Below are 13,027 nucleotides of genomic sequence, written 5' to 3'. Positions count from 1 at the left end.
TACTGTTTACCAGTGTGTTTTAAGACCAAATAAGTACATTTATGATGGTGACAGTGATATCAATGACTAAAGTTTTGGTCAATCTCAAAATTGAGAAGATGACCAAAAGAAGAAAAATGTTAAATCAAGTTTAGCCTAAAGCTGCCTCCTTACATATTTTAAGCTCAGCCTAAAGTTTTCTCTGTACGTTGCAAACTATAACAAATGAAGGTATAAACAGACCATAGCCTACGCTTGTGCCAATCACTGAGTTTTGGCCAGTCAAATTTAGCCAACTGTTCAAACTATTTTCAAATAAGGCAAATGTCGAGCTGTGGCCAATCCAGCTGTTTCTGTGCCTCACTTCCATTTTCTGTGGGTCACTTTCCTTTTTTGTCCATAAGTCGTCTTCCACCATGTGGCTGCACTGGAGTCTCTGAGCCTATTCTGTCTTGGAAGGCTGCCTGATTCATGAATTGTTCATTGCTCAGTTAAACTCCTTTATATTTAATGTGGCTGTTTTTTCTTTTTATCATTAGACATAGGATGAGGGTGTCCTGGGTCATAAGTGAAAATTTTGGTTTCATAGGACAATTTAAAGCCAAGAGTACAGAATGCTATATTGGAAGAAAGCATCTCCTTTAGACCTTTAAGATGAAACACTGTTAGCATCGGGCCAAAACAATAGTTAGAACCTGAGCAAAGAAGTTACAGGAGCTGACTAAAAAGTTTACAGAGAGAGTTGTTATCTCAGACTTTCTCAAAGGGGAAAGAAAGCTGAAACTAGTGAGATGCAATAAAGGTTCAATTTTTGAGTTAAAAAAATTAAAATCTCTTGTATTATTATTAATTTGGTACCATAAAATGTTGTTGTTCTAACCAATTCTTTAGTGTATTAGTGTTTTTTTCATATCAAAGCCCAATCTTTAGAAAGACTATTATAAAGAATTTCCTTTTAATTATAGGCAAATTGATGACAAAGATTTTTTCCTCATGAATTCTTTTTACAAATCTTATTATGACTTACACAAAACACTTGTGACATGCTTGGACTTCCTGTTTTATCCTAGATATCCCTCTTCCTTAAATAACCAGTCATTTTATTTTAGGACAAAAATTTCTGATATAAGATTATTTTTCATATGAAATTATTTTCCTTTTAACCTTTCTTACCAAAAATACTGCTTTAGATCTGTAACTTTCTTTATATCTCTCCTATTTACTGGTTCCTTTTATCCTGTTTCACAAATAACTTTTGAATTTAGACAAAAATTATTTTTCTTTAAATAAGAACACTTTTAAGAAAAATATTTTCTTATAATTAAAAAAAAATTGGAAATGACTCAGACATTTAATGAGTATCTCTTCTTTAGTGTAATATAACTTTAGATTCTTAATTATATGACAAATTTATCTAAAGCATGTGTTCCATTACATTTATCTAATTATCTTTTTAAAAATAGTTTACCTAGATTACTTATGAAAACTGTGACAGTCATCATTTAAGGTTATTTCCCTGTTAACCATTTTTATAACTTGTGAATTTCAGGCATTTACCTAAGTAAGAACCTTAAGGTTAAATAAATGGGTTCTTTTGCCAATAACTCAGGATTCAGCTATTTTCATTAAACTAAATAATATTAAACGCCTTAATAAAAAAATTACACAAACAAAGATAATTCTCTTTTGGGCTGCAAGCTTTAAAACCCTCATGCCAAGTTTTGACACCTTATACTATCTAGCAGAGATTAAATATTAGACTGCTTGACCAATAAATCTAAATAATAATGTACATTGACAATTCTGAGGACATTTCTAATTTTATTTTACCGATAATGTTAAAACCATCTTACTTATTAAGGACTTATTTAAGTCACATGAACTTTAAAAAGCATTTGGACTTAAAGTTTCTATTTTCCTGATAAATTATTTGTTTCAGTTTTTTTCTTTAAAGCTCTTTTATACTTTTTTGGTACTGATACATTATATACATGAAATAGATGTATTAGACATGCAGATAGATGTAGATTTTATAGATTCATAAGACCTCTTATTTTTTCTTCTATTTTAGACTTCCAATTTGTTGATAACCTGTTTCATTACCCTAGGTAATTGTCAGCTAGATAACTCTAAATTTGCGTACTAAAGGAACAACTCTTAGGTGAAAATCAGATAGTGAAATTTACATCTCAAGTCTCCTCTCCAGCCACACACACACATAGTCTGGTGTGCTGGAGGGAGATTAAAAATGGATGTCAAGTCAAACATAAAATTATGGAAATCTACTATAGCATTGTATAAGGAGACCAAGTTTATTTAGACAGGTAGTTTTTAATTTTAGTTTCTGTCTTTTAACTGGATCTCTGAACTCCTGGGTCTCCAAAAATATCATGGGACTGGGTCACATAATGCTTTTACAATGCACTTTGTTATAAAGACATTTCTCTAAGTGTCTAAACCACACCCTTTCTTATCTTAAACTTCCAAGAGTAGCCCCTGTTGTAATAACTACTTTACTCAAAAAAATTACGTAACACAATACAAAAGCAAGCAGTTTAAGATATGAGAGAAACTGGTCTGTTTACATTCTTGAGGTTCCATAGGGAAAACAGATGTTTCTCCCCAAAAAGGAGTTTGGCACCTTCTGAGTTTTTTTAGGGAATCGCAGGCTGTTAAAAATTATTTTAGATCCTTAATGCAGCAGAGGGCGGCAAGAGTAAGGAGAGAGAGGTAGAAGTAAACGGAAAAAACATAATTCAGTCCACTGAAAAGAAAAGAAAAACTGCCATGCGCGTCCGTGTGAAGAGACCACCAAACAGGCTTTGTGTGAGCAATAAAGCTTTTTAATCACCTGGGTGCAGGTGGACTGAGTCCGAAAAGAAAGTCAGTGAAGGGAGATAAGGGTGGGGCCATTTTATAGGATTTGGGTAGGTAAAGGAAAATTACAGTCAAAGGGGGGTTGTTCTCTGGTGGGCAGGAGTGGGGGTCACAAGGTGCTCAGTGGTGGAGCTTTTTGAGTCAGGATGAGCCAGGAAAAGGAATTTCACAAGGTAATGTCATCGCTTAAGGCAAGGACCTGCCATTTTCACTTCTTTTTGTGGTGGAATGTCATCAGTTAAGGTGGGGCAGGGCATCTGCACTTCTTTTGTGATTCTTCAGTTACTTCAGGCCATCTGGGCATATACATGCAAGTCACAGGGGATGAGATGGCTTGGCTTGGGCTCAGAGGCCTGACAAAAACTTTTTATAAAACAAGATCCTAGGATAAAAATAAGGCATAAAAGGCCTTTTATACACATATATATCTTGGATATTAGCTTTTAACTAAACTGACTCTTAACCACTACATGCTTTAAAAAATCCTTTTAAATCTCATTACCATATTTTAACTGGGACAAACTGGTGATATTTCAAAAGTAACAGAAATATCAAACCAGAAAGGACTTGATTTAGGAGGCCAACCCAGGCTGTCATGGTGAAAAAAGGGCAGAATCTTAGCTAGTGAACTACAGCCATTGCTCTCTCAGTTTGGCTTGGCTACCAAAGATGACCTTGTTATGCAAATAAAGCATGTTAGATAGTAAAAATCTTCTTTTTCTTTTCAGCTGCAGGAATTCAGTCAATTCAGAGGGCTTGTTCCCCATGATTTGCAATTTTCCTTTGGATTTGACCAAGTCGGGTAGAGTTGGTCAAACCCAATGGAAAAAAGACTGAAATAACAACAAAACAGAAAACAAACAAATTAGCAAAAAATAGTTAAACAAAGCAAACAAACGGTCACACAGTTTACATAATTACTGAGCACTCTAACTGCAAGGAGAAATTAAGACCAGCTGGCTGTTATCTTAACTTTTAGTCATTAAGGAGAATTTCCAAGCCAAAATCCGAACTCAACTACTTACCTAGAAATGGGGTCCAAGTTGAAGATTGCTCTCTACCATCCCAGAAGGAGAAAAAAATCTTAAACTGGACTTCCCCATTGGAAGCAAGCTGAAATTGTAGAAGGAAGTTACCTGCCTTCCATTGTCATGGAAGCAGGAAAACTTGCTTTCTTTGTTGGAAGCAAATAAATCTGTAGAAAAGGAGTTGTATAGCAAAATAAACTTTATATCTTGACCAAATTTTGGGAGATGAAAGATTCTCTGGAAGGGGAGCTCCTGGTCCCCAGCAAAGTATCCTGTTGGTTTTGTTAGAGTAGGTAGCTAAGCAGACATAAGCAGGGCAGGAGAGCCCCCACCCCCCACCCCAGGAATGTTAGACAACCACCAGATGAAGGTCAGGCAATTGTTAAACTGTCGCTCTAAAATATATTTGGTCACAGCTGGGACCAGGGAAAGGCAGTCTCCCAATGGATAGGAACACCTGCAACTGGTGATCAGTAGCTTCCCAATAAGATCTCAGGAGTTGGTGAGCAGGCTCAAGCAAGTGCAATAAAAGGCAAAATTGCAGAGTTTAACTGGTAGATGACCTTCCTCTAGGAACACTCGACTGGTAATGGAAAAATGCCTCAAGTGAGCATGTGCATAACTTCAGTAAACACACTGTGCACACGACCCCTTCCAAGTGCTAGCAGGTCATTGCCCATGCGGACAGCCTGCCCCACCCCCTCCACACACACAAAAAATAATAAAGGGAGAAGAAATGAAATCTTACAACCATACGAATGTATAAAAACCTGAACTCAAGGATGGGATGGGGCACTTGGATCTCTTAAGTCACCTGCTTGGCCCTCTTCCAAGTATACTTCCTTTCACTCCTGCTCTAAAACTTTTTAATAAACATTCACTCCTGCCCCAGTACTTGCCTCAATCTCTCACTCTGCCTTATGCCACTCGGCCAAATTCTTTCCTCTGAGGAGGCAAGAATCAAATTTGCTGCAGACCCATCAGATTTGCCGCTACTAACAGTTTGAGCAATAAAGCTAGCCCAGGTTGGTACCAAGCACTCATAGATTTATCAAAGGCCAGGGCTACCTCCACTGACAATCCCATCCATTAGTCACCAATTTGTAAACGAGAAGGTGTCTCAGACAAGTCTCTATCAGCTTAGAAGTTTATGCTGCCAAGGTTAAAGACACACCCAAGAGACAGGTCTGTGCCTTTCTCTAAAGATAATTTTGAGGGTTTCACTATTTAAAGGGGAAAAGCAGACTGGAGGGGAAAGAGGGATGATGTTGTCACATTAATGAATGCACATGTTTTAAGAGTAAAAGAAGCAAGTAGAAAAATAGTCAATTATGTATGCATCACTCACTCAGTAAATCGGCACTTACTTAAGTCAAGATGAACCTACAGTAACTACCTGTGGGGATAGTTAAACTTTTATCTGTAGCTATCTGCTGAGGAAGAAAAGGAAAGGCAGCTTCTTGCATGACTCAGCTTTCAGCTTAATTTTTTTCTTTTGGCATAGTCAGTTGGGGTCCCATGTTTTTGTTTTCCTTTCACAGTATATGATTTATCGATTTGGATATTTCTTGCTTCTGTATAATATATGATACTTAAATGTATTCAACTGTAACACAGTTAGAGGAAGAGTGCACAAGTCATAAGATACAACTCAAAAAAAGTATCAGAAAGTGATCATGTATACCCTGCACCTATGATGAAAAATAGAAGCTTAACTATCACCCCAGGAGCACCATTTATTTTAACTTTTAATTTTTAATTTTTTTAGGCTAGTCACGTGAAACAGTTGGAGTGAAGAAGGAGCAAAGAAGTCTGTAAGTACTTATGACCAATTAGTTGTAAACACCACTGCACTTGTGTCAGAGGCGTGTGAATCAGAGCAATTCTATCTTAAATAGAAGCTGGGTAAAATGAGGCTGAAACCTACTAGGCTGCATTCACAGATGGTTAAGCCATTCTAAGTCACAGGATGAGATAGGTGGTCAGCACAAAATACAGATCATAAAGACCTTGCTGATAAAACAGGTTGCAGTAAAGGAGCCACCCAAAACCCACCAAAACCAAAATGGTGACAACAGTGACCTCTAGTCGTCCTCACTGCTACAGGCCCACCAGCGTCATGATAGTTTACAAATGCAGGGCAACATCAGGAAGTTACCCTATACGGTATAAAAATGGGAGGTATGAATAATCTACCCCTTGTTTAGCATATCATCAAGAAATAACCATAAAAATGGGCAACCAGCAGCCCTCGGGGCTGCTCTGTCTATGGAATAGCCATTCTTTTATTTCTTTACTTTCTTAATAAACTTGCTTTCGCTTTGCACTACGGACTCCCTAAATTCTTGTGCAAGACCCAAGAACACTCTCTTGGGGTCTGGATCAGGACCCCTTTTCTGTAACACTTGGACCAGCCAAAGCACCATTTAGTTTTGTTTCCTACCACTGACCCAGTTTCTTCCTCAAAGATGACCACTGCCATGACTCCTAACATCACAAATAAGTTTTGTCTATTTTTGAACTTAAATATAACTGGAACTAAGCAGTATAACTTTTTAAACTAAACTTTTTATTTTGAGATAATTGTAGATTCACATGCAGCTGTAAGAAATAATACAGAAAGCTTCCTTGTACCCTTTACTCAATTTTTCTCAATAGAAACATCTTGCGGAACTATGGTATATATCACAACCAGGACATTGACATTGAAAAGGTAAAGATACAGAACAGCTGCATCACCACAATAATTCCTATTGTTGCCTTCCACTTCTTATGCCACCCCCCACCCCATCCTGAACCCCTGACAATCACCGTTTCTATAGCTTTGCCATTTCAAGGATGTTATACAAATGGAATCATACAACATGAAAAATTTTGTAATTGGCATTGTTTTCACTCAGAATTTTTTGGAGATTCACCAAGTTTGTTGCATCCATCAATAATTCCTTCTTTTTTATTGCTAAGTAATGTTCCATGGTATGCATGTTCCACAGTTTAACTATCTACCTATTAAACTACATTGGATCATTTGTAGTCTTTGGCTCTTATGAAATAAGCTTCTATGCATACATGTATCATTGGTAACTTCATGTGTCAGCAGTGATTTCCACATTTCAAGAGTAAAACACATCTCTCTTGGCATGGGTTTTCATGGATGGTTCAAAAAATAAGCATATTGAATAACAATAAGTCTGGCCAGGCACGGTGGCTCACACCTATAATCCCAGCACTTTGGGAGGTCGAGGCTGATGGATCACTTGAGGTCAGGAGTTCAAGACCAGCCTGGCCAAGACAGTCAAACCCCCTCCCTACTAAAAATACAAAAAATTAGCTGGGCGTGGTGGCACATACCTACAATCCCAGTTTCTCAGGAGGCTGAGGCTGGGGAATAGCTTGAACCCAAGAGGTTCAGTGAGTTGCAGTGAGCCAAGATCGCACCACTGCACTCCAGCCTGGGCGACAGGGCAAGACTCTGTCTCAAATAATAATAATAATAATAATAATAATAATAATAATAATAATAAGAAGTTTGTGTATTTAAGAACATCCCCCAATCTCCCGTACCTTGCCTAAAGCCCCAAAACCTAACTTGCAGACTCTTTTTCCTTTTGTTGAATCCATGTAGGAATTCAAACATAGATGCCCCCTGGGATTATTCCCTCTAAGCCCTATCTGGCTCTCAGCTTCTGCCCAAGGCCTGGGCCACTGATCTCTCCTTTTCCTTCCCACACAGCACCAGTCTACCCCATGAAGGAAGTACTTGAGCTGACGCTCCTCTTGAGGTTTAGTTGCAAGCCTAGCCCCAGTGGTGGCCTTCAGTTTTATTCCCTGTGAACCCACAAAATTCCAAATCCTCTCCTCACTCCCTTAACCCACAGAGGGAAGCCCTGGCTTTGGTCTTTGGACCTGGCCCTCTCCATCCTCCAGCTCTTGGGAGGACCACTCCTTGGCTAGTTTATCCTTTTCCCTGAGCCTTGAGCCCTGATACTATATCAAGCCTAGGGCCTGAGTATTGGTCTCCATGGCTAAGTCTTCTGGATGCCTCCCACTTGCTCTCATGCCTTGGCTCTCCTCAAGACACTGGGAATGTTTTTGAAGATATTGATGGCGGCAGGAGAGAAAAGAGATAAATAAGGCAAGCAAATAAGGAGGCAATGAGTGCACAAGGGCCCTTAAAGGCCATCCATTTGAACTCCTCACTGGACAAATGAGGCAACTGAGGCCAAATGTGGGATCCAGCTTTTACGCAATTTTTTATTGTGCTCTTTTCAATCTTGAGAACTTTTCCACAGTATTAAATATTCATCATAAACATAGCTTTTAATGGCTACAAAGTATTTCATTCTATCACTGTACCATAATTTCTATCATCATTCCCACAATATTGGTTTGCTTTTCATTATCATAAACAATGTTAAAATTGACACGATCAATAAATATAAATGTATGACAATGTCTGATTATTTTTCTAGATTAGAGTCCAATGTGTGGAATTACTGTGTCAATGAATATGAATGTTTTTATGGTTAATGATACATACTGTCAATTTACTTTCTGGAAAGTTTGCACAAACTTATATTCCTATTGACATAGCATGAGAGTGTTTATCTCAACATGTTTTTGTCAACACGTAAATTTTTTAAAATATTGGCTACTGATAATCATGAAAAATGGTAACACTTATTTTTATTTGCATTTTTGATTACAAATAGTGTTGAGCATTGTTATATGTTTATGAGCTATTTAAATATATTTTTCTATAAATTGTCTCTTATGTTCTTTGACCATATTGAAACTGAAATTCCAGTGTTTTGCAGTCAAGAAGGATGAACTTGAAGATTAAGCATGATAAGGTCAAAGGGCACAATTAACCTAGAGCCATGACCTGGGAGGCAAAAGTACCAAGATCCAGTTTCAGATCAGCTACTTACTCACTGGGTTATTTAGGTAAAACCATTCTATGCCTTGGTCCTCAGTTTCCCAAATGAGCAAGTTGAGCTATATGAACTCTCAGTTAATGTAAGAGAAGGTCTTGAAAAGTTTACCTTTACTGAAATGAAAATGGTAGTATTTCCCACCAGGTGGCTATAAGAACTATTGCTTTTAACACATCTTGCTCTTTCCAGAGAAAAATGCTAAAGAAGTACAGATCACCCTGCTTTTGCTAGAGAAGATACTTCTCTAAGTTAGGGGTGACGCTGCTTCCCTACCTGCCAACTGGTGGCATTTCTTCCCTGAGGGGTTCGAAGAGTGGGTTGATGACTTCTATCAAGGTGGAAGAGGAACATTAAAGAGGTAAATTGAGTGTATCTTGACACCCCTCTATAAGATACCTGCACCTAGTATCAAGAGAGAACCATTTACAAATGTATTCAAAGGAAATCAAGACTATTTGTTTCCAAATATCTTTCAGGAATGGGCTTTCTATAAGGCTCTCAGTTTGAAAATGAAGCAGAGACAGTATAATGTGAGGTTGCCTTGAAGTGCCTTCCTTTCTTTCTATCTGGCAACTATCTCTTTCTTTTTCTTTTAGAGATAGTGTTGTTCTGTCACCCAGGCTGGAGTGCAATGGCATAATCACAGCTCACATCAGCTTTGAATTCCTGGACTCAAATGATCCTCCTGTCACAGCCTCCTGAGTAGCTGAGACAACAGGCATGTACTACCCTGCCTGGCTATTATTTTTATTTATTTTTTGTTGAGATGTGGTCTCACTATGTTGCCCAGGCTGATCTCTAACTCTGGAGCTCAAGCAATCCTTCCACCTCAGCCTTCCAAAGTGTTGGCATTACAGGCATGAGCCACCATACCTAGCCTCCTCTACTTGGCAACTATTTCATCGCTGCATGCATAGGTTTCCATTATAATCCCTCTTGTTAAAAATACTAATCTTCAGAGACAAAAAAGGCAAGAAGCAAGGATAGTAGAATAGAAGGAGTAGCCACTGTTTTATTTTTGTCTTCCTGACAGCAGAAGTCTTTATTGTATTTGGTCCATAGTCAGTGTTTCACATTATTTCATGGTGTAGATTCCCCAAGTGAAGGTCCCTGTGCAGTACTTGGAGGGGCATGTGGTAGGGGAAGATGAGCAGTACAGCTGGTCAGGCTTGGAAGGGGAAAAGGAGAGCTGGGGGCTCCTTAAAACCTATCGAGGGCATGGCCGGGCGTGGTGGCTCAAGCCTGTAATCCCAGCACTTTGGGAGGCCGAGACGGGCGGATCACGAGGTCAGGAGATCGAGACCATCCTGGCTGACACGGTGAAACCCCGTCTCTACTAAAAAAATACAAAAAACTAGCCGGGCGAGGTGGCGGGCGCCTGTAGTCCCAGCTACTCGGGAGGCTGAGGCAGGAGAATGGCGTGAACCCGGGAAGCGGAGCTTGCAGTGAGCTGAGATCCGGCCACTGCACTCCAGCCTGGGCGACAGAGCGAGACTCCGTCTGGAAAAAAATAAAAAAAAATAAAAAAAAAAATAAAACCTATCGAGGGCCACAGTAAGGGATTGAGCATGGGGAGGGGGCTTAGCCCCAACAACTCAGAACTCCATTGTATTGTATGGACTTCAGTTTCCCTACCAGGCCCCTGGGCAGGGTCACGATTGTTGGTTGGAAATCCAGTCACTCACGAGCCTAAAATATTTTAGGACTATGGCCTGGCCCTCTCACAGAGGACCCATTTCTCCCCCATTTCCTGGAAAAAAAAATTTCTTTCATGAAACTTCCTGAAACTTCTGTGGGTACAGAAACCCACAAATTGATCAGCTAACAAAAGGGAAGGGGAGAGGAAACCAGAAACCTTTTAGGGCCTCTTTCCCTCCCTACCCAGGTGTCTTCTCCCCCACACAGCTTGGCCCACAGCCTGGATGTCCCTGCCAGGGACTGCGACCCCACAAGCATCTGGATATGGTCTTGACCCCTTTCCCCACCCTGGTGGCTTAGTCTTATAAAGGAGCCAAGGCAGGAGGGAAAAACACTTGCTGCCTAATCCCATGCAGCTGCCCACAGACCCTCAGTTAGCAGCACTGAACAGGTTAAAAAAACACATGAAAACACAGAAAATCCTAAAAACCCAGATAGAGCAATGATGTGGGGAGACAGTGTGGTTGGGAGCCTTAGTAGCTCACCTCCTTCTGCTAGCGGGGGGATACTTGGGGGCCTCCCTTGGGCCTGGGAAGTAGCCACTGGGCCTCACAGGTGTACTTGGGATCATATATCTGTTGACCCAGGCCAAAGACCTGGCTGCTCTGGTTGGCACCCTGTGTGTAGCCCATCTGCAGGGACATGGAGTTGTCTCAATTGTCGGTTCCCAGCTTGTTGTCATAGATGTGCCTCCAGGTCCCAGAAGCTGTCATGCCCACCTGGCTGGCATACTTGTTTGTACCTATCTGGAGACTAATGGTCAGTTGATCCATGGGGGGCAGATATGGTTCTTGGGGTCAAAGAGATGCCCCTTCATGCTGTAAGCTGTCATGCTGGACTGGTTGGCACATTTATTTGTGCCTGTTTGGAGCCCAGTGATGTACTGGTCAGCCTTCATGGTGGTATCGTACAAGTTCTGCTCCTGCTTCTCTGAGTGTTTGATGCTAATGTCCACACCATTCTGTAGCCCCTTTGTCTTGGTCTTCCCCGCCAGGCCTAGAAGAGACACCTGCACATGTGTCATGTTCACACTCTCAAATAAGTCATTGGCCTTAAACAGGTCCACAGGGTTCATGCCATAGCTAACTATGGTCTTGAGGAAGTTGGAGAGGTTTTCCAGCTGGTGCCAGTTCTGCATAGAGTGGTTGATTTTGGAGACTGAGCCTGTTGGAGCTTGTTCATGAGTGTGCATGAAATAATCCCGTCCTTTAGATCCTTCTGGAAGTTAGGGCCAATAGAGAAGCCCATGAGTCCCTCGATCCAGCTGGGGAGCTCAGCCTCCTTCTGAGGGATGTATTTCGACAGAAGCTCATTCTTGACCTTGGCCAAGAGCTATACAAGGGACCCTTGTTGAATTGTGTGGAGCTCATGGCTGGCAGGAGTGACTGGCAGGATGGGATGGGACAGCCAGGTAGATGTGGGGCTGGGATGCTCTGGGCTCTGCCACTGTTTAATTTGTACAATTCTCTTAGCTGAAGCCTTGTTTGGGTTACAAAACATTAATGGTCTGACACTCAAAATCAAAACTGCAGAATGTGCCCGAACATATTTTCTTAGAGTAGGCCAGATTTTTGTTCAATTGGTCAAGCTCTTGTGGTAAAAGGAGCCCCATATTGTAGCAATACCCACCATGAAACATTAGCAGAGATACTGACAAAACATAGTTTCAAGGAAGAGTGTTAACATGTGCTATAATTTGGCTATTTGACCCTCCAAGTCTCATGTTGAAATTTGATCCCCTATGATGGAGGTGGAGCCTAATGGGAGGTGTTTGTGTCATGGAAGGTGGATCCCCTATCAGTGTCTTAGTACTGTCCTCCAGGTATTGAGTGAGTTCTTACTCTACTAGTTCCAGCAAGAACTGGATGTTAAAAAGAGCCTGGCACTTCCTCCTTTTTCTTTTTCTTTCTTTTCTTTTCTTTTCTTTTCTTTTTTTTTTTTTGAGACAGAGTCTTGCTCTGTCACCCAGGCTAGAGTGCAGTGGCATGATCTTGGCTGACTGCAATGTCTGCCTCCCAGGTTCAAGCCATTCTCCTGCCTCAGCCTCCCAAGTAGGTGGGATTATAGGCACCCACCACCATGCCTGGCTAATTTTTGTATTTTGTAGATATGGGATTTCACCATGTTGGACAGGCTGGTCTCGAACTCTTGAACTCAAATGGTTCACCTGCCTCAGCCTCCCAAAGTGCTAGGATTACAGGCATGAGCCACCATGCCCTTTTTCTCTTCTTGCTTCCTCTCTCACCATGACTCTCACCAGTCTGCACACACTGGCTCCCTTTCTCCTCCCATCAGGAGTGGAAGAATTCTGAGGCCCTCACCAGACACAGATGTTGGCACCATGCTTCTTGTACAGCCTGCAGAACTGTGAGCCAAATAAACCTCTTTTCTTTATAAATTACTCAGCCCAGGGTATTCCTTTATAGCAAGACAAACGGACAAGGACAACATGCTACTCCTTTTGAGGGAGGCCATGAAGCATAAGCAATGTTTTTTTCTGTCTTCTTG

General features: G+C 40.7%; 1 pseudogene; it reads right to left on the bottom strand.

Annotated features, from left to right (window-relative positions):
• Positions 1–10,287: 10,287 nt before the first annotated feature.
• On the bottom strand, positions 10,288–12,449 carry LOC101023283 (annotated as a pseudogene).
• Between the last annotated feature and the right edge of the window lie 578 nt (positions 12,450–13,027).

The sequence above is a fragment of the Papio anubis genome, chromosome X, assembly GCF_008728515.1.
Source record: "Papio anubis isolate 15944 chromosome X, Panubis1.0, whole genome shotgun sequence".
Taxonomy (NCBI): domain Eukaryota; kingdom Metazoa; phylum Chordata; class Mammalia; order Primates; family Cercopithecidae; genus Papio; species Papio anubis.
This window is presented reverse-complemented; position numbering and strand designations above follow the sequence as displayed.